The following is a 19,314-nucleotide window of genomic DNA, read 5'->3' as shown; positions in this document are numbered from 1 at the left end:
TAAATTGTCTCTTAGACCACGGGAGTGGTGACTATTGTAGTGTAAGAGCGAGTTCCGCTCTGCTGGTTTTCGGTAAAGAGAAGTATGTAATCTATTCTCCTCCTGGAAGATGGTAATATCAAGAAAATCGATTTGTTTGAAATCAGACTGCATTGTAAATTGAATATCTTGATTTTGTAGGTTGAGCCAGATGTGGAATGCGTCAAGCTCAGCATTAGTACCTGTCCACAGCATTAAAACGTCGTCGATGTACCTCCTCCATAACGTGATCCTGTTGTGATGTGGGTTATTCGTATTGAGGACGTAAGTTCTTTCAAAATCATCCATAAAGATGATGGCCAGATCAGTGGCTCAATAATAAGCCCACCCTGTACGTTGAATATAAATCATTGAATTGCACCAATTCTTTTATCCTTCCACAACACTATATCCCCACACAATTCACCATTCCCCCTTCCCCTGTCCTTCCTTTCTGGGCACATTGTTAATAATAATAAGTATATTCTGCATAAAAATTGTGAAAATTAGGTTGTGATTAAATAACACTACTCAGTTAAATCTTTGTATGTATTGTCTTTGATGTTTTGTTAGTTTTTCTTTGTATTATTTTCCTGTGCAAATAGTGCTTACTGGGACCATCCCTTACTGTACTGTACAATACACAGGTCCAAGTACCATTGGGTCTACCCTTTATGTAACGATTTCTGAGCAGGTGCATACCTGCGAGGTACATTGGTGATTTATTGCACCTTGACAAAATGGTAGAGAGCGAAACCCTGTCCTACACGGAAGAATACATCAACCAGTTGCTACATGACCCTGCAAACCAATTTCTATCTGCCACCACCCCTAACATTGATTTCACCTTAAACAATAAAGTTGCACGTCTAGAACGTCTTGAAAAGAAACTGATACGTACCCGTCTTCACGAACACCTTCTCACAAAATACCTGCAAGCAAACATCATTCCAGTGGGTTTACAGATTAAGAACGAACCAGCCATGTTTATAGACATCCCCAAGTTAAAGGCGGGGTTCAGTTTCGTGGCTAACAACTGCTCCCGGCACTGGATGATGCTGGGAGTAGAAACAGCAGCAGAACAGCTGCAAGTCCTCCTAAGAGAAATTGCGGCATTGAAGTCTGAAATTGCCGGTGACACCTCATTAATTAATGCTAAGGAGGCACTTGAACGCCTGAGTAAAACATTGAAGGACTTTGAGACCAATACCCAGAATAAAAAAACGTGAGAAAGTGTCTAAAGATATTCGGTTCTACGAAAAGAAGCACACATATCCCTATCTCAACGAGGATTATTACAAACAGGACAACCAGGGCCACTTCACTGGTCGGGGTAGAGGAGGTTACGGCCGGAGAAACTACACTACCTTTTCAGAGTCATCCTATAGTTCAGACAGTGAGAACGAACAAGGAGGTCAGAGCACCGATTACGGCTACCCAGTGAACTGGCATCAACCTCAAGGCCCCTTTCCTTTTTTAGGGGAAGGCCCATGGGGACCGCAGAGGGGCAGAGGGGGCAACTGGTCAAGAGGACCACCACGAGGCCAGCATCAACCCAATGTGAAATGGGGAGGGGACGAGGTAGTGCGCTTCCAACCAGAGAGTCACGGAGAAATAGCAACCCGACGTAAGACTTACAGGTGGTGAACGCCCTACAAAGTCCGGTTGTCAATATCTCCTCCTACGTCCTCAAAGATGGTGAAGAGAGGATTCTCAAAAAAGGTTTGTCATTTGTTCCAACAGCACAGCCAAATCACTTTGCATTAAAGGTGGAACTATTAAGATTCTTTTGTAAAATTCGTTCAAAGGCATTGGAGACTCATAAATACACAAACGTCAATGTTACCAGACGTGAAAATGAGGCCCTTTGGACACTAAAGAATAATGAAGACATCGTGATTAAGCCCGCGGACAAGGGCGGTGCCATTGTGGTGCAGGACACCAACAAATACAAACTAGAGGTCTTGAGTCAACTACAGGATGGAGTAAGCTATCAGAAACTGAGAAAGGACCCTTCCAAAGATTTGGCGCTGGAGATCCTGACTGACTACAGAAGGTAAAGAACACGGTTTCCTAAGCGACCATGAATTTCTATACTTGAATCAGAAAGACCTTCGGCTCCCCACCATATACACTTTGCCAAAGCATCACAAAAATATGACCAATCCACCAGGAAGGCCCATTATTTCTGGCTGCGGTTCTATGCTAGAACCTCTTTGTAGATATTTTGATTTTTTCTTGAAACCCATAGCGGAAACTACAGAGACCTACTTGAGGGACACCCTCCAGACGATCAATCTGATTGACCAAATTCCTTTTGATTCTGACCAACAATTGTTGGTAACATGTGATATTATATCTCTTTACACCAGCCCCCAGATGGCAGCCCTTGCAGTTATTCGGCACACACTTGACCGACGACCAGCACCAATGGCAGTACCAACTGACTTTTTAGTGGCTCTACTCTCCATTGCCATGATGAAGAATTTCTTCTTTTCCAAGGGATGTTCTATTTACAGACAAAGGGAGTGGCTATGGGGGCAGCATTCGCCCCAGATCTGGCCATCATCTTTATGGATGATTTTGAAAGAACTTACGTCCTCAGTACGAATTACCCATATCACAACAGGATCACGTTATGGAGGAGGTACATCTACGACGTTTTGATGCTGTGGACAGGTACTAATGCTGAGCTTGACGCATTCCACATCTGGCTCAACCTACAAAATCAAGATATTCAATTTACGATGCAGTCTGATTCCAAACGAATCGATTTTCTTGATATTGCCATCTTTCAGGAGGAGAATAGATTACATACTACTCTTTACCGAAAACCAGTAGAGCGGATCTCGCTCTTACGCTACAATAGTCACCGCCCCGTGGTCTAAGAGACAATTTACCTGTGGGACAATTCCTACGAATTCGCAGGAATTGCTCGAGAAAAGACTACATGATGGAATCTGATAATTTGAGCACACGTCTACTTGAACGAGGCTACCCAAAATGACTAATAAAAAAAGCAAGGAAGCGGGCCTGGTTTAGCCCACGAGAAGACCTATTGACTGTAAAGGATAGGAGTGACACCAGCCTTCAGAGGATGATCTGCGTGACTACATATTGCACCCAGAGTAATGCCATTCGGAAGATAATCAATAGACATCGGAATCTGATATCTGATGATATTGAACAACAAAACCCCCCAATGCACTCTTTCAAGAAGGCGAAGAGTGTAAAAGACCATGTAGTTCGCTCCTTTCTTGAGAGTCCTACCACACCTTCCTTACAGACCCTTTGGAATCTACCAGTAACACTTGGCCATTTTAAGTGTGGTCAATGTAAAGCGTGTCAAATGACCATTCAGACAAAGAGATTCGTGCATAGACAGAATATCATCGATCTGCAGTCATTCACCAATTGCAACACCAGCAACGTAATTTATTGTATAAAGTGCCCATGCGGACTCATCTATGTGGGCCAAACCCAACAAAAAATCAAAGCACAAATACTGCAACATTGCAGTAGAATAAGATGTGGGGTTCAAGGGGAACCTATGGTGGACCATTCAGAATGAAAAATCATGGACCTGAGGAAAGTGAGTGGTTTGTGCTTGAGAAAGTGACCATGGGCCCCAGAGGGGGCAACATGGGACTGATCCTTAACATAAGAGAGGGCAAATGGATGACACGTCTTGACTCTATTGCTCATGGACTCAACGAACAAGACTCTAGCTATGCCCAGCTAGCGTGTCTTACATGAGAGCAGTGTAGAAATATCTTTCAGGTTTTCCGCAATGAGTCAGGGGCATGTTTATGTGACATATTACGTTTGGAAACACACTCAATTGCACTGACGCTATGTAACCACCTGGTACATCCAATCGATTTGTGACAATAATTAACCGCTTGGCTACATTTTCGATCTCTTTGATAGATTTATGTACAACAACCAGGGCGTAAGATAATGTAACTGTGATGTGTCTTAATTTGCTATTTAATGTATTTTCATGCTTAAACGCACTGTATGTGAAATAGGAACAAATATTGTTGAGTTAGTTTCTGGATACGGCTCTTTATACACTTTAGAGCTATCACGTCCCCCCCGATCCTTTCTTCTTGTTCTGAACTCATTAATGTTACCTCTACATACCCATTTAATGAGTCAATTTATGAACTAATCTTGTTGAGTAAGGGTGTGGGCATGGCCCTTCATACATTTTAGAGCTTTAATGTTCCCCCAGATCCCTCTCGTTTTGAACTACTTAACGTTATTCCTGCATACACATATAACTAGTCATTTTATCGTTCTTTTTCGGCTTTCAAATAAACCTTAGTGCCCGATTTACTTATAACACACTTAGTCCATCGTTTTTGTGCCCCTGACGGCCACGCAATGATGGTGTTCCCAGCATGCAGCTCCCATTAGCGTGACGCCCACACGGTGACGTAACACTCGCACCACTTCATCAATACAAGCTGGGAGAGCGGCTTGTCTCCCAATGTTCCCGTTTCGGTGAACAGCCAGCTCTTTAGCGGTAAGAACGTAGAGCGGTGTATTCCCTACTCTGGTTAGACTTGGCTAAGTTCTTTAACAGCATATGCTAGTTTTGTGACCTGTAGCATGCGGTTATTTTCCCAGGTCCGGTCGCATACGGCGTATTTATTCCCTGACTCATTCCAGACCACGAGGAGCGGTGAGTTTATTTCTTTGCAATTATGTTTTTTTTGGCACCGCGCATCGCGGCAGTTCTTTACATACGATTTCCCTCTTTTCCCAGATTGAGTGCCCTCGTGGGATTTTGGGAGTAGACCAGGTAACTTGGGTACCTATGTTGACTTAATATGAGGTGGCTTATCCCCACCACCGATAGATTTTTGGGTTGTGACACAGTCATGTGTAATTCTGGTTGGTGTATTTTGATCCTTGGTTGTTATTAGTATATTTTTTATACATTGGCCTCAGCTGATGGTCACGGCCGTTATGACTTATATGGCCCGGATGGGACATGTTCAGATTGTTTCTGATAAGTGTAAGTGTATTAATTGCCATTACCTTAGATAATACCTGTTTAATTGTAAGTGTGTTGTCCATTTACCATGCATGATAGATTGTTTCTTACAAATGGAAGTGTATCAAGTGCCACTACCTTAGATAATACCTGGTTAATTATAGGCATGTTGTCCATTTTACATGCATACCAGTGACTTATGCACGAACAACATCTTACTCTTGCAGATGCAGTTACCATGCTCTCCTTTCAATGAGCCACAGTGCCTGTTTTCTCCATGATTTGGTCTTTTAGGGTAAATTAGAGGACCTCTTTTTCCCATTAGTTTTATGTTTTTAAGTCTCTCTGTCTCTGTGGAGACTATTATCCCTAACACATTTTTAATTGTACCTTAGGTGCCCTAATCCCCCCCACACAGTCCTGAGGAAGACCCCACTGTAAGGTGGACATTTACCTACACATCTTTGTGGTCGAAACGACAACACTTCTCTTTACGCCAGCTCTAAAACAACAGATATTTCTGTACTGTGTTTTAACAAACAGCTTGGCCAATGTTAACTATGTAATTTCTTATGCTACAGTGGCTCAATAATAAGCCCACCCTGTACGTTGAATATAAATCATTGAATTGCACCAATTCTTTTGTCCTTCCACAACACTATATCCCCACACAATTCACTATTCCCCCCTACCCCTGTCCTTCCTTTCTGGGCACATTGTTAATAATAATAAGTATATTCTGCATAACAATTGTGAAAATGAGGATGTGATTAAATAACACTACTCAGTTAAATCTTTGTATGTATTGTCTTTTGATGTTTTGTTAGTTTTTCTTTGTATTATTATTCTGTGCAAATAATGCTTACTGGGACCATCCCTTACTGTACTGTACAATACCCAGGTCCCAGTACCATTGGGTCTACCCTTTATGTAACTGTTATCCAGTAGGGCCAGACCCCCATTGTATGGGTTGCGCTCCAGCGTTGGAAGCGCTATTTTTGGATGTGCCCTGTCCCACTATCAATGGTTGTAAACACTGTCTCTGGTATTTTGCAGTAGGGGTTTTGCTAAATATAGAGCAACTGAGGGAGTGTGATCATTTTGTACATAGCGGCCCTCCCTATGATCGTCAGAGGGAGTTTCCTCCACCTCTTGACTTCTTCTTGAAAGTTTAAAAGGATTCGCCTGATATTATGTTCTAAGTTGGTTGCTACCTCAGTGGTGATATAGAGTCCAAGGTAGGTGAACCCCGCCATGGACATTGGTAGGCAACTCTGTAAGTCTGGGACTCCACCGCCCCTCCCACCGGGTACAAGGTGGATTTACTCCAATTAATCCTATAGCCCACGTTATATATTGCTATATTGCTCTATTGCGGCTATATTGCTCAAAGATTTGCACAATTTTGGGGAGTGTCTCGGCTGGGTCTGTAATATATAATAAAATATCGTCCGCATATAGCGATAATTGTTCTTCCTCTAAAAATCGGGACTCGTCTATGAAACCACCGAGCCCTTGGCAGGCTCGAACTACACAGGCCAAAGGCTTCACTCATTCTTTACCCTCATCTCAATCTCCCCCTTTACTCTCCTGTGTCCTCTGTGTCTTTCCTCCGCTCTTTCTTGCACGTTTTCTGTCGTTTTCCCAACCCATTTCAAGCTCCCCCTTCACTCTCCTTCTGTGTCTTTCCTCCGTTTTCACTCGTTTTTTACCCTCATCTCAATCTCCCCCTTTCACTCTCCTGTGTCCTCTGTGTCTTTCCTCCACTCTTTCTTGCACTTTTGCTGCCTTATTTGCACTTTTCTCTCTCTTTTTTCCTTTTTCCTTTTTCAGCCCGTTTTTCCCCACCGCTGCTGCCCCCGCGGCCCCTCTCCACCAGCACGACCAGTGCGACCGACCAAATCCAGCTCCCCTTCCCGCTCCCGCCTCCCAGCTGTCCAGCCCTCCCCGACCCCTACTTAATGGCGGCCTCTGCGGGGACAGGCGAGCAAGACCACTGACTCATTGTCAGTGAAATTGCTCTCCCTCCCTCGTAGCTCCACCATTAAGTGAGGCCTGCCCCTGCACTATCAAGTGTTGGTTTGAGGCTCTCCTCCACCCGCAGGTTTCCCTGCGCCTCATCCCAGGTGGTCCAGTGGACCTCTGTCTCCATTCTCTTGCTCTGCTTTTTCTCTCCTCTTTCACTCGTTTTTTTCCCTCACTTTTATCTCCCCCATCACTCTCCTTCTGGGTCTTTCCTCCATTTTCTGTCGTTTTCCCCTCATTTCATGCTCCCCCTTTCACTCGTTCTTTACCCTCTTCTCAATCTCCCCCTTTTACTCTCCTGTGTCCTCTGTGTCTTTCCTCCACTCTTTCTTGCACTTTTTCTGTTGTTTTCCCCCCATTTGAAGCTCCCCTTCACTCTCCTTCTGTGTCTTTCCTCCGTTTTCAATCGTTTTTTAACCTCATCTCAATCTCCCCCTTTCACTCTCCTGTGTCCTCTGTGTCTTTCCTCCACTCTTTCTTGCACTTTTGCTGCCTTATTTGCACTTTTCTCTCTTTTTGCCTTTTTCCTTTTGCCTTTTTCAGCCCGTTTTTCCCCAGCTGCTGCTGCCCCCGCCGCTGCTGCCCTCGCGGGCCCTCCCCCCCAGCACGACCAGTGCGACCGGACAAATACAGCTCCCCTTCCTGCTCCTGCCTCCCAGCTGTCCAGCCCTCCCCGACCCCTACTTAATGGCGGCCGCTGCGGGGACAGGCGTGCAAGACCACTGACTCATTGTCGGTGAAATTGCTCTCCCTCCCTCGCAGCTCCACCATTAAGTGAGGCCTGCCCCTGCACTATCAAGTGTTGATTTGAGGCCCTCCTCCACCCGCAGGTTTCCCTGCGCCTCATCCCCGGTGGTCCAGTGGACCTCTGTCTCCATTCTCTTGCTCTACTTTTTCTCTCCTCTTTCACTCGATTTTTTCCCTCACTTCTATCTCCCCCCTTCACTCTCCTTCTGGGTCTTTCCTCCATTTTCTGTCGTTCTCCCCTCATTTCAAGCTCCCCCCTTCACTCTCCTTCTGTGTCTTCCCTCCATTTTTCACTCGTTCTTTACCCTCATCTCAATTGCCCCTTTTACTCTCCTGTGTCCTCTGTGTCTTTCCTCCACTCTTTCTTGCACTTTTGCTGCCTTATTTGCACTTTTCTCTCTCTTTTTGCCTTTTTCCTTTTGCCTTTTTCAGCCTGTTTTTCTCCGCCGCTGCTGCCCCCGCGGCCCCTCCCCCCCCAGCACGACCAGTGCGACCGGCCAAATCCAGCTCCCCTCCCCGCTCCTGCCTCCCAGCTGTCCAGCCCTCCCCGACCCCTATTTAATGGCAGCCCCTGCGCGACCGCGCCGCCGGGGCGCCAAAGGCAAGTCTGTCTGCGCCTGTCCGCGACCCGACTGCGACCAGCGTCAGGAACCCTGGATCTCTGCACCACCAACGCTACGACCCAGCGGAACTCCACGCTCTCAACCCAGGTCGCAACAACAACTGCAAGCTAGCATCACCAGCCGACACTCACGGACCCTTCAGCTGTCACTGCTGCTGGCACACCTGCAGCACTGCCAAGACCACTGACCCAGCGCAATCCACCCGCAAGAACACAACTGAACCGAAGACCCTGCAATGCATCCTCCTCAACGTCCGATCCCTCCACAAACGCCACCGAAATCTGGGACCTCCTCGATAGCACTACCCCGGACATACCATTCTTTACCGAAACCTGGACCAACACCACCTCGGGACCGGACATCGCCCTCGCCATTCCCCAAGGATACAAGATCTCCAGGAAGGACCACCCCACCCGCCCGGGAGGAGGAATCGCCATCGTCCACAAATCCACCCTCCACCTGAGCACACTCCCCGACGAGCCCACAGACCTGATGGAACACCTTCTCTTCAAGATACTGGCCAGCCCTACCTCCACCCTCCGAGGAACCCTCATCTACCGACCCCCTGGACCCTGCGGACTTTTCGCCAACTCCATCACGGACATCATCTCCCCGCATGCCATCGTGTCCACCAACTACACCCTACTGGGAGACCTCGACTTCCACCTCGACAACCAACTGGACCCCAGCACCACATACCTCCTGGACAACCTCTACAACATTGAACTCCGCCAGATCGTGACCGAACCAACGCACTCACAGGACACACCCTCGACCCCCTCTTCACAACAGGAGACTCCATCACCTTCAGCCACACCACCAAACTCCCATGGACTGACCATGGATGCATCCACTTCACCTTCAGAACACCCACCATCCACAGACACCAGCACCTGCTCCCACGAAGAAACTGGACCAGAATCACCGACGACCAGCTAACCTCATCACTCAGCAACTCCACCCCAACCATCACGGAAAACGACGACGCCAACACCGCAGCCCGAACCCTGCACTGATGGCTCTCCGACAGCGCCAACACCATAGCCCCCCTCAAGAAAAACAACAACACCCACACCAAGAAAGCTAGATGGTTCACCACCGAACTTCGAGAGTCCAGACGCACTTGCCGCCGCCTCAAAAAGGCCTGGAGGAACACCAAATCCACAGAAGCCCAAAACAACTTCAGAGCCGCCACCAACCACCACCACCAACTCATCAGAAAAACGAGGAAATAAGCGATTGAAGACAGAATCTCCACAAATGCACACAACAGCAAAGAACTCTTCAACATCATCAAGGAGTTCGCCCAACCCACTAGCGAGTCCACCGACATCCCTCTCTCACAAGACCTCTGCGACAAACTCAGCACCCTTTTCCACCACAAAATGAAGAGCATCTACGACAACTTTGACGAAGACAACCAACACACTGAACCCTCACAAACCACCCCCGACACCCTGAAGCCAGCGATCGACAACTGGACAGCCCTCACCACCGAAGACACACTGAAGACGATGAAGTCAATCCACTCTGGGGCCCCCATGGACCCCTGCCACCACCACATTTTCAACAGAGCTGCCGACACCATTGCACCCATGCTCTGCCACACCATCAACCGCTCCCTGGCAACCGCCTCGTTCCCTGATGACTGGAAACATGCTGAGATCAGCACCCTCCTGAAGAAACTCTCGGCGGACCGCACCGACCTCAAAAACTACAGACCCATCTCCCTGCTCCCGTTCCCAGGGAAAGTCATTGAGAAAGCCATTGACAGCCAACTCACCACATTCATCGAAGAGCACAACATCCTCGACTCCTCCCAATCTGGCTTCAGAAAAAACCACAGTACGGAAACCGCCCTCCTCGCCGCAACAGACGACATCGGTACCTTACTGGACAAAGGAGAAACAGCAGCCCTCATCCTCCTCGACCTCTCAGCGGCGTTCGACACAGTCTCTCACTGCACCCTAATACGCAGACTCCACAACGCAGGGATCAAAGACAAGGCCCTCGACTGGATCCGCTCCTCCCTCTCCGGCAGAATGCAGCGGGTCAGACTCCCCCCTTTCCTCTCAGACCCTACACCTACCACCTACGGAGTCCCCCAGAAGTCCTCCCTCAGCCCTACGCTCTTCAACATCTACATGGCTACGCTCGCCCCCATCGTCAGAACCTACGGACTCAACATTGTGTCATACGCAGACAACGCCCAACTCATCCTCTCCCTATCCAACGAACCCAACACCGCCAGACACAACTTTCGAGAAGGCATGGAAGCCGTCGCCAAATGGATGAAAAACAGCTGCCTACAACTAAACACCAACAAAACGGAAGGACTCATCATGGGCCCAAACCCAGACGCCTGGAATGACACCTGGTGGCCCCCCGCCCTTGGAAGCCCGCCTACCCCCAGGGACCACTCACGCAACCTGGGACTCATCCTGGACTCAGAGCTCAAAATGGACCGCCAGATCAACTCCGTCTCGTTCTCCTGCTTACACACCCTCCGCCTCCTACGTAAGACCTTCAAATGGATCCCCCTCGAACACAGAAAGACTGTCACTCACGCCCTGGTCACCAGCAGACTTGACTACGCAATGCACTCTATGCCGGAATAAACAAAAACCTCACCCGCAAGCTACAGAACATCCATAAAGCCGCCGCAAGACTGGTCCTCAACTTGCCAAGACACTGCCACATCTCCCAGCACCTGTGAACACTCCACTGGCTCCCCATCGAAGCTAGAGTCACCTTCAAGATGCTAACCCACACTCACAAGGCCCTCCACGACACCAGACCAGCATACCTAAACAGCCGACTCAAATTCCACGCACCCCAAAGAACCCTACGATCAGCCCAGCTCTCCTATGCAGTGGTCCCCCGCACCATTAAGACCAGATCGGGAGGCCGCTCATTCTCCTTCCTCGCGTCCAGAGCCTGGAACGACCTTCCGCTCCACCTCAGACAGATAACATCGCTCCCCATCTTCGCAAGAAACCTCAAAATCTGGCTCTTCGACAGACCCCCCTCCTTGATGAACTGGAACCTGCGAACTACCCCCCTCACCCCCAGTGCCTTGAGACCCTTACGGGTGAGTAGTCGCGCTTAACACACACGGATTTGATTTGATTTGATTTGAGGGAAAAAAGCAGGGGAGACAGGGGACAACCCTGTCTAGTGCCTTGTTGAATCGGCCAGCTCATCGAGACCACCCTATCGACCCAGGCTTTAGCCTCGGGCGCATGGTATAGAAGTGCTAACCATTCCCTAAATATTGGACCAAATCCAAACTTCTCCAGGGTGCATCTCATATAGGGCCAATGAATGGTATCGAACGCCTTTTCGGCATCAAGTGAAACAAGCAGATGGGGGTTATCTCGACCCTGAACCGTGTCCATCCAATTAGCCAGTCACCGTAAGTTAAAGCGCGTGGCTTGCTTCGGCATAAAACCGAATTGGTCTCTATGTATCGGGGGGGGGGGGGGGGGCAATAACCATCAAGAGATGCATCGCAAGAATAGTGGGCAGAATCTTTGTTTAATATTGAGCAGTGATATGGGTCGATAGGACCCACATTCTTCTGGGGGCTTCCCTATTTTATGAATTACCACTACGGTATTCGGAGATCTTTTGGGAGACTCCCTTGTTCTTTTGACATCTTGAACATATTAAGTAAGTGTGGGGCCAGCAGGCTATTATTTAATTTAAAGAATTATCCCGGGAGACCATTTGGACCCAGGGTTTTCCCCGACTTTTGGCGGCCAATGGCCTCCGTCACTTCTTCGAGAGTTAGGTCGTCCTCTAGCCTGTCCATCTCCTCCTGGGAGAGTGAGGGAAGCTCAATTGTGTTCCAATACTGGGTTATATGCGCCTGTGATTTAGCTGCTTATAGTTCCGTGTAGTACTGGGCAAAGGCCCCCGCTATATCCCTGTGTGTGGTTTTGTTCTTGAATGGACATTACCCATCTCGACTCCATTTCCTTTCTGCCCAGCCATGCAAGCAATTTCCCTGCCCTATCACCTGTCTCGTACAGTCGATGTTGGACTGGCAATTTTTGAGCCTTTACCGCTCGAGTTGCTAGCGCCTGGTACTCCCATTTGGTTAGTTAAATTTGGCGAAGGTTATGACTACTCAGTGCGGAGGCTCCACTTCTTTCTAGACTTAACAGCTTACGTTCTAAAGCCTCTCTCTCTTGGGTTTCTCGTCTTTTTTATGGGCAATTATATTTTGTGCTCTATCTCTAAGCACCATCTTAATGCTCCCATAAAGTGACTGCCGACTGTGATGAGCCGACATTTTCTTTAAAATAGAGCACAGAGACCACCCTGAGTTCTTTAGAGATCTCTTCATCTTTCAAGGCCCATGAGCACAGTCTCCAGTTCGCTACCTGGCTGCCACCCCTACCTCCCACCATCAAAAAAAGTGGTGAATGGTCGGAGATGCCCCATGCTAAGTATTCTACCCTCTCCACATGACCAATCTCTCCAGCTGGAGTGAAGAGATAGTCCAGTCTCGAGAACACCCTGTGAGCCCCCGATAAATAGAAATAGGCACGCAGGTTTGGATGGTGTCGCCGCCATATGTCGGTCAGTCCGAAGAGATTTTGAAACACGGCCAATGGTGTGGGTCCATGGGAGCCAGGTCGCAATTGAGTTCGATCCAGGTGGGGCTCAATTACGTCATTGAAGTCCCCTCCTATAATATGCGTGGCGGGTATGGATTGTAATAGGAGCTCAGTTAGTTTATCTAGCGTACTTTGCTGCAGTCGTGGGGGAGCGTATGCACTAATAAGTAAAAACATCTTACAAGTCCAAATTCCCTGTACTGCAACGTATGTCCCATCGGGGTCTACCCATTGTTGAGTAACACGAAAAGAGGGTGACTTTTTTATGAGAATTGCCACTCCTCTCAAACCCTTAGTAAAGCCCGCATGTGCCAGGGTAGTGTAGTGCCATCGTCGCAGAAAAGAACAACTCAAACCCAGCATGTGCGTCTCCTGTAAAAATATTATGTTGGGTTTAAGTCTTTTAAGATAATTGGATACTAGACCCCGTTTGATTTTGTTTCCTAACCCATTGACATTCCATGTCAGTGCCGTGAACCTGCCCTCAGCCATTGCCATGTAGCTACTGAATTATCACATGCCCAGCCCTCCCCCGGAGGAGTGCCCACAGCTCTCGTTCCCATCTCAATCTCGGTATTCATTTGATCTAACTGAAGAAAACATTCCTCCCCCCCTCGCAATGAACGTATCCCACAACATTTGGCAATGTCTAACATGCCCCCCACCCTACACTCTTCAGGTACCCACACCGCCCCCCAATTCGTCAACATGACAACTCTGGCACGGGTAATCCACCAAGAGGTCTGAAACCCTCCCTCCCCCGCTTCAAAATTACTACACAATAATGCAGTAACAACACACAGTATACTTCTCTCTATCAAGCCAGCGTTCTGCAGTGTCCTCGGGCCAAACGTCTGCAATGTCTACAAGTCCTTGGGATTGTCTTACTGTCTTTCGGTGGCTCTCCGGCCCCTGCATCTCATTCCTCGTCGTCGATACTGAACTGATATTTGCTTCTGCCAGGATTGGGTCTGGAGCCTCCAGCCGTTGAATCCTTTCAAGCAGTGGATGCTCACTGTCTGGATCCGCTGAATCTTCTCTCTCTTACTGTTCCGTGGTAACATATTCACACAACCTACGCGGCTGGACCGAGAGTCATGTCATCCTCTGAATCCAAAATTTCCGGCCTGCCCATGTTTCAAGGATTTCATCGCTGTTGTGATGGTGAATTTCTGCAGCTTCAACACTCTCCCCTGCTGCTTCTCTTTGGGTCTTTCCTGACTGGGACCCAACCGCCTGTCTGCCTGGAGGTCTTTGACCTGGCCAAACTACACCTAAACGAGGTTCGTTCTTCAATCCAGGTCCATGCTTGCTCCGGGGACTGAAAGAACTGCGTGGTACCTTGGAAAATAACTTTAAGCTTAGCGGGGAATAATAGCATGTATTGAATCCCAAGTGATCTGAGCTTCGCCTTGATGGGATCAAAGGTATGTCTCTGTTTTTGCACAGCACGTGAGTAATCCGGGAATACCATTATTTGTGTATTTTCTTATTTGATATCTCCTTTTTTCCACAGCTCCCAAAGTATTAAGTCCCGATCTTGAAAATTTAGGAAACGGCAACCAAGGCGCGAGGAGGAGCCCCTGGCGGTGGGTGGACATTTGGCATCCAATGCGCCCTTTCAATGACAAAGCATGCCAAAAACTGCGCGGCGGGGAGGGCCTCCTTCAGAAACGTCAGGAGGAACTGTTCTGGGTCTGCTTACTCTGCATCTTCCGGAAAACCAATAAATCAAAGGTTATTCCTGCGGGCCCTATTTTCGGCGTCATCCACCCTCCAGGCCACTTCTTTCATCGAAGCCATAAGTCCTGACACATCTTTGCGCATGGTATGGGAGGTGTCCTCCATTTCAGAGATACGGTGTTCAGCTTTAGTGACTCTCTCTGAGACTTTTCTTAGGTCGTGGCGTAACAATGTGAAATCAGAGCGTATCTTGGCCATCTTCCCCTCCAGGCTCTCTCTGGATGCGTGGATCGCCTGTATTATAGCCGCTTTGTCTGAGAGAGGTGGAGTGCCTCCCTCTGCCCCTGTCGACGTGGGGAGCACCTTAGCGAACCGTTCCAGCTTCCCCTGCCTCGACGACCTAGGTTCCTTATCCCTAGCCATCGCAAGTAAGTCTGCTTCAGGTTGTAGATAGGTGTTCTCCCCCGCAACAGTATTAGAAGCTGCACCAGTCCAGAGGCCACCAGCTCTCCAGACGCAGGAGTAATACCCAAATCGCAAGAGAGCATGGCCGCGTACCCACTTGATTCTTTTGAGTTATTTATATGGTGCCCGAGGTGACGTAAAGCCTGGCTTCCAAAGCAGGAGAAGGATCAAGGCCGGTGTGGTTGCTAGGCTAGGTGGGTCACTTCCTTGGGATGGGCACTCTAACCCGTAAAAGCAGGTTTATCTTGGATCAAGAAGCTCCAGAGTTATGCATCACCTACCACGGCAACATTGGAGGTTCACCTTGAAGGACTATGCCCGGGACCTAGATGAACCAGTATACTCTGTGTCCTCCAGGCCAGACTGTGGTGTCGCTGTCGCAGGCCACCTGGGCCGTTGTTCCGGTCGTGTTCTCGACTTTCACCCCAGTGGCCCGCACTTCCTTGGTAGGAACTCGGGGAGGAAGGGAGAGAAGGACTCCGATTTTGCGCCCCCAAGTTATGGCTTCCACTGTGGCCCTGAGCCCACTCTGCACCTTCAATTTGGCAGCCCTCGGCCTGCGCCACCGCAGCTCCCGAGGATATTCATGAGGCCCAGCAAGGACCAGATCAGCCACCTCCCACAATCTCAGTTACAGCCGCTGATGGTCGCAGGCTGTCAATGAGATGTTGACCAGCTTGTGATCACCAATCTAAGTCACCTCTGGCACCGCTAATTGAATGTGGAAAGCCAGTCTGTCTGCTGCGGTGCTCACCCGGCCAGCCCACACTGCCTCCGGCCGACCCGGGTCGCTGCCCCTGTCAGGCAGACACACACCAGTCCGCGCCGCAATCTCGGGAGGATGTAATCCACACCCCACGGCGAGCCAGAGCCTCAAAGGTCAACAGCAGCATGCTCACTCTCTGCCTTGCTATCCGGGCTGCTCGTCACCTCACAGCCCCTTCATTAAGTCGGTGCGTCTCATCGAACCTCACCAGTGAGGTGCCATCTTGGGAGACGCCGCACAGACTACGGCCAGGATGGGAAAAGGGTTCTATCTTGTCAGGAATCCACCGTTGCTGCTCCGCAGGGCACTTTTCGGATTCAGCAGAACATCCGATCACTATCAACACGTTTTCTCGGCATCAAGGCACAGGATCAATGACAGGATTTGGTCAAGACTGGAGGAGGCGACGAGAAACGCCGCTACTCGCCCATGTTACTGGACACGCCCCCCCCGAGCACACTTTTAAATACTTGGGTTCAGGAGGTGTGATGCACAAGTATCGCCTATGATGGATTTAATAGACTATAACTTTTCTCGGTCTATAATAAGAATCAAAGTCACGCTTATGGATTACATGACTACTTACTTGCCTCTTAGTAGTCCATTAATGACATAGTCATTGGGGGGTGAGCCATGAACGTTTCTAAAAGCTATCACTTTTAATAAATGTCTGTCTATGCAGGGATATAATATGATGCACTAAGGGGAAAAAGCTTCCGACACGTTAGAGAAATACACTTTTTTGAAATTTGAAAGATTGTATCATATATTTACAGTATGTTAGTTGCACAATACACATGCCAAATGTTTTCATCTCTTGGCTCGTGCACAGACTTTAGGAACCAAGACAGACCCATGGTTCGGCTAAGCCTATTATTTGCCTACACCCCCTCCTCTAATTTGTGACTTGGGATTAGTAAATGAGGCGTTCAGTCACTTGATAAAATGATTTGTAAAAGGATAGGATTAGAACCCTGCCCACATGCACCAATTTGACAACTCTACCATCAAAGCTTCTTGTAGCAAAGACAAAGCAGTGTGTGTGCACTGAAACTACATTTGAAATAAATGATCTTATGGTAGGACCTCCAGGCTGTTGTCTTGTATGCAAACATGGTCATGAGTTCCCAAGGAGTACTACCAGGCCCTGGTGGGATGGGCAGAAGGGTAGCTTAAGCGGAGGTGTTTGGAGTGTAACACTCTTCAAATGCATTCTTGGTTTGATAGTTGCGTCTGGAGGCGTTGAGATGGGTCTGTGTTAGTTTTTATCATTCTCATTTCACTAAGAGGTTTTAACTTGCTAATTCCTTTTTTGAATTGGGTCCTTTTTTTTTCTTTTTTTTATTTGTTTATTGGTAGTTCCAAATAAATGCAATATACATTCTATGCAACGACTAACATGCCAGGTGTACATGTTCCAGATATACAACAGTTAAAAATACACATAGTAATCTTTAGTCATCATGTGCCCACTACAACACTGTGCCCCTGTAGCACCAGGAATAGTATTCATGAAACAGTAAACATTTATAGGTAGTAATACCTGAATATAATAAAATATTCCAGACCTCACCTTACAGTACCCACCGTATACACATATCAAATCTCCATACCATATGAATTATACATCCCCAGTTTGGACACCTTGTAGCACAACATCACCATCTCCACTCTTCTCCTCCTGAACCCGGGCAATAAATGGTTCCCATATTTCTTGGGCTCTCGAGGTGGGTGGCATCAATTCCCAGAAAGTTGTTAACTGAACGTGACTGTACGTACCCTCTCTAATCCATTCCATGGTCGTAGGCTTCCTCTTCCTCCCCAGTGAACTGCAATTTGACTTTTGGCGAATAGCAGCAATAATGCATGTAATTTATGCTTTTTGATATGTGTTTCATTAACATATCCTAACAGTCCCAATAGTGGGGATGGGGACAAGGACATACCCAGGATCTGATTTATAGACGTAAAAATCTGGAACCAGTATTCAGCAAGTGCAGAACACTCCCATGCCATATGTAGGAAAGAAGCGGGGGTTACCCCACAACGCCAACAGCAGTCATCATCTTTTAGCCCCATACGGTGTAAACTTATGGGTGTTCTATAATATCTATGGAGGAATTTGAAATTAATCAAACGAAGCCTGTAGTTCGGGGATAGCTCAGTTAGCTGAGTGCAACAGTATGTCCATTGTTCTTCAGTCAGTGGGGGTGAGAGCTCTTCATTCCATCTCAGCAATGCACTGGGGGTGAGAGCTCTTTGTTCCATCTCAGCAATGCACTAGGTTTCGTCACAGGGGCATCGGATTGCATATGTGTGTAAAGTCTGGTTATAAGTCTACGTGGCGATGGTGAATGAAGTAGGCTCTATAGGGCTGATAAGGTGGATGGTGTGGCTGGGAAATCACTATTCAATTCGCGGCAGGCAGCTCGTAGTTTGTGATAGAGAAACATCTCCCCGAATGGTACCTCTGTCCCTCTCCTGCCACCGGAGGGTCTCTAAATATGTCCCCTGGGTAGAGGTCCGCAAACGTGTGAAGTTTGATCTTCTGCATAACCTTTTTACTTATCTCATCTTTGATGTTGGGTAACATTAGGTTTTGTGCTGAGGGAATTGAAGGGGCATATAATATCTGGGCTCCCGCACGCCTTCATAGACTATCCCAAGCCCATCGTAGGGTTTCGGAAGTGTCAATACCGTCTGTGGGGCGTCGATATGCCTGATATAACGCTACTTGTAGAGGAACCGGTGCCACCGCATCCTTCTCCACAGCCACATGTGGCTGAAATGGCGTTGGGTAGACCCAATAATGTAGAAACTGTGTCTGTGCGCAGAGTGCATATAGTTTCATATCTGGGGCACCCAGACCTTCCAGTTTCATCGGAATAGACAGTAGCTCCCAGGATACTCGAGCCTGTCCACCCGCCCACACCAAAGATATTTACAATGAGCGTAGTGTTCTGAAAAAAGGTTGTGTAAGTATGATCGGCAAATTCACAAACGGGTACAAAAATTTAGATAGGACAACCATTTTTGCCAGTGCGATCTTCCCTGCCAATGACAAAGGAATCCTAGCCCATAGAGCAACTGTCTCTTCCATCCAAGTAATAGCTCTATGTGAGAAGTTGGCCTGGTATATGATGCTCACTAGTTAAAGTGATCACCTTGTACCATGCCAAGCAACCCTTATGGTGTGGTTGTAAGTCAACCTTTTCGGACTAGCTGCCCTAGTGGTAGCGTAGGCTAAGCAGTCTTTGAGGCTAAACTCGTGAAGCGTGTTAAGCCAGCTGTTTTACCAAATGCAACCCCCTTTTATACCAATGAAAGGACACCACACAGATATATATTCAAAATATA

This window comes from Triturus cristatus, chromosome 2_2 (genome assembly GCF_964204655.1).
Source record: "Triturus cristatus chromosome 2_2, aTriCri1.1, whole genome shotgun sequence".
NCBI lineage: Eukaryota > Metazoa > Chordata > Amphibia > Caudata > Salamandridae > Triturus > Triturus cristatus.
Note: the sequence above shows the minus strand (reverse complement) of the source record.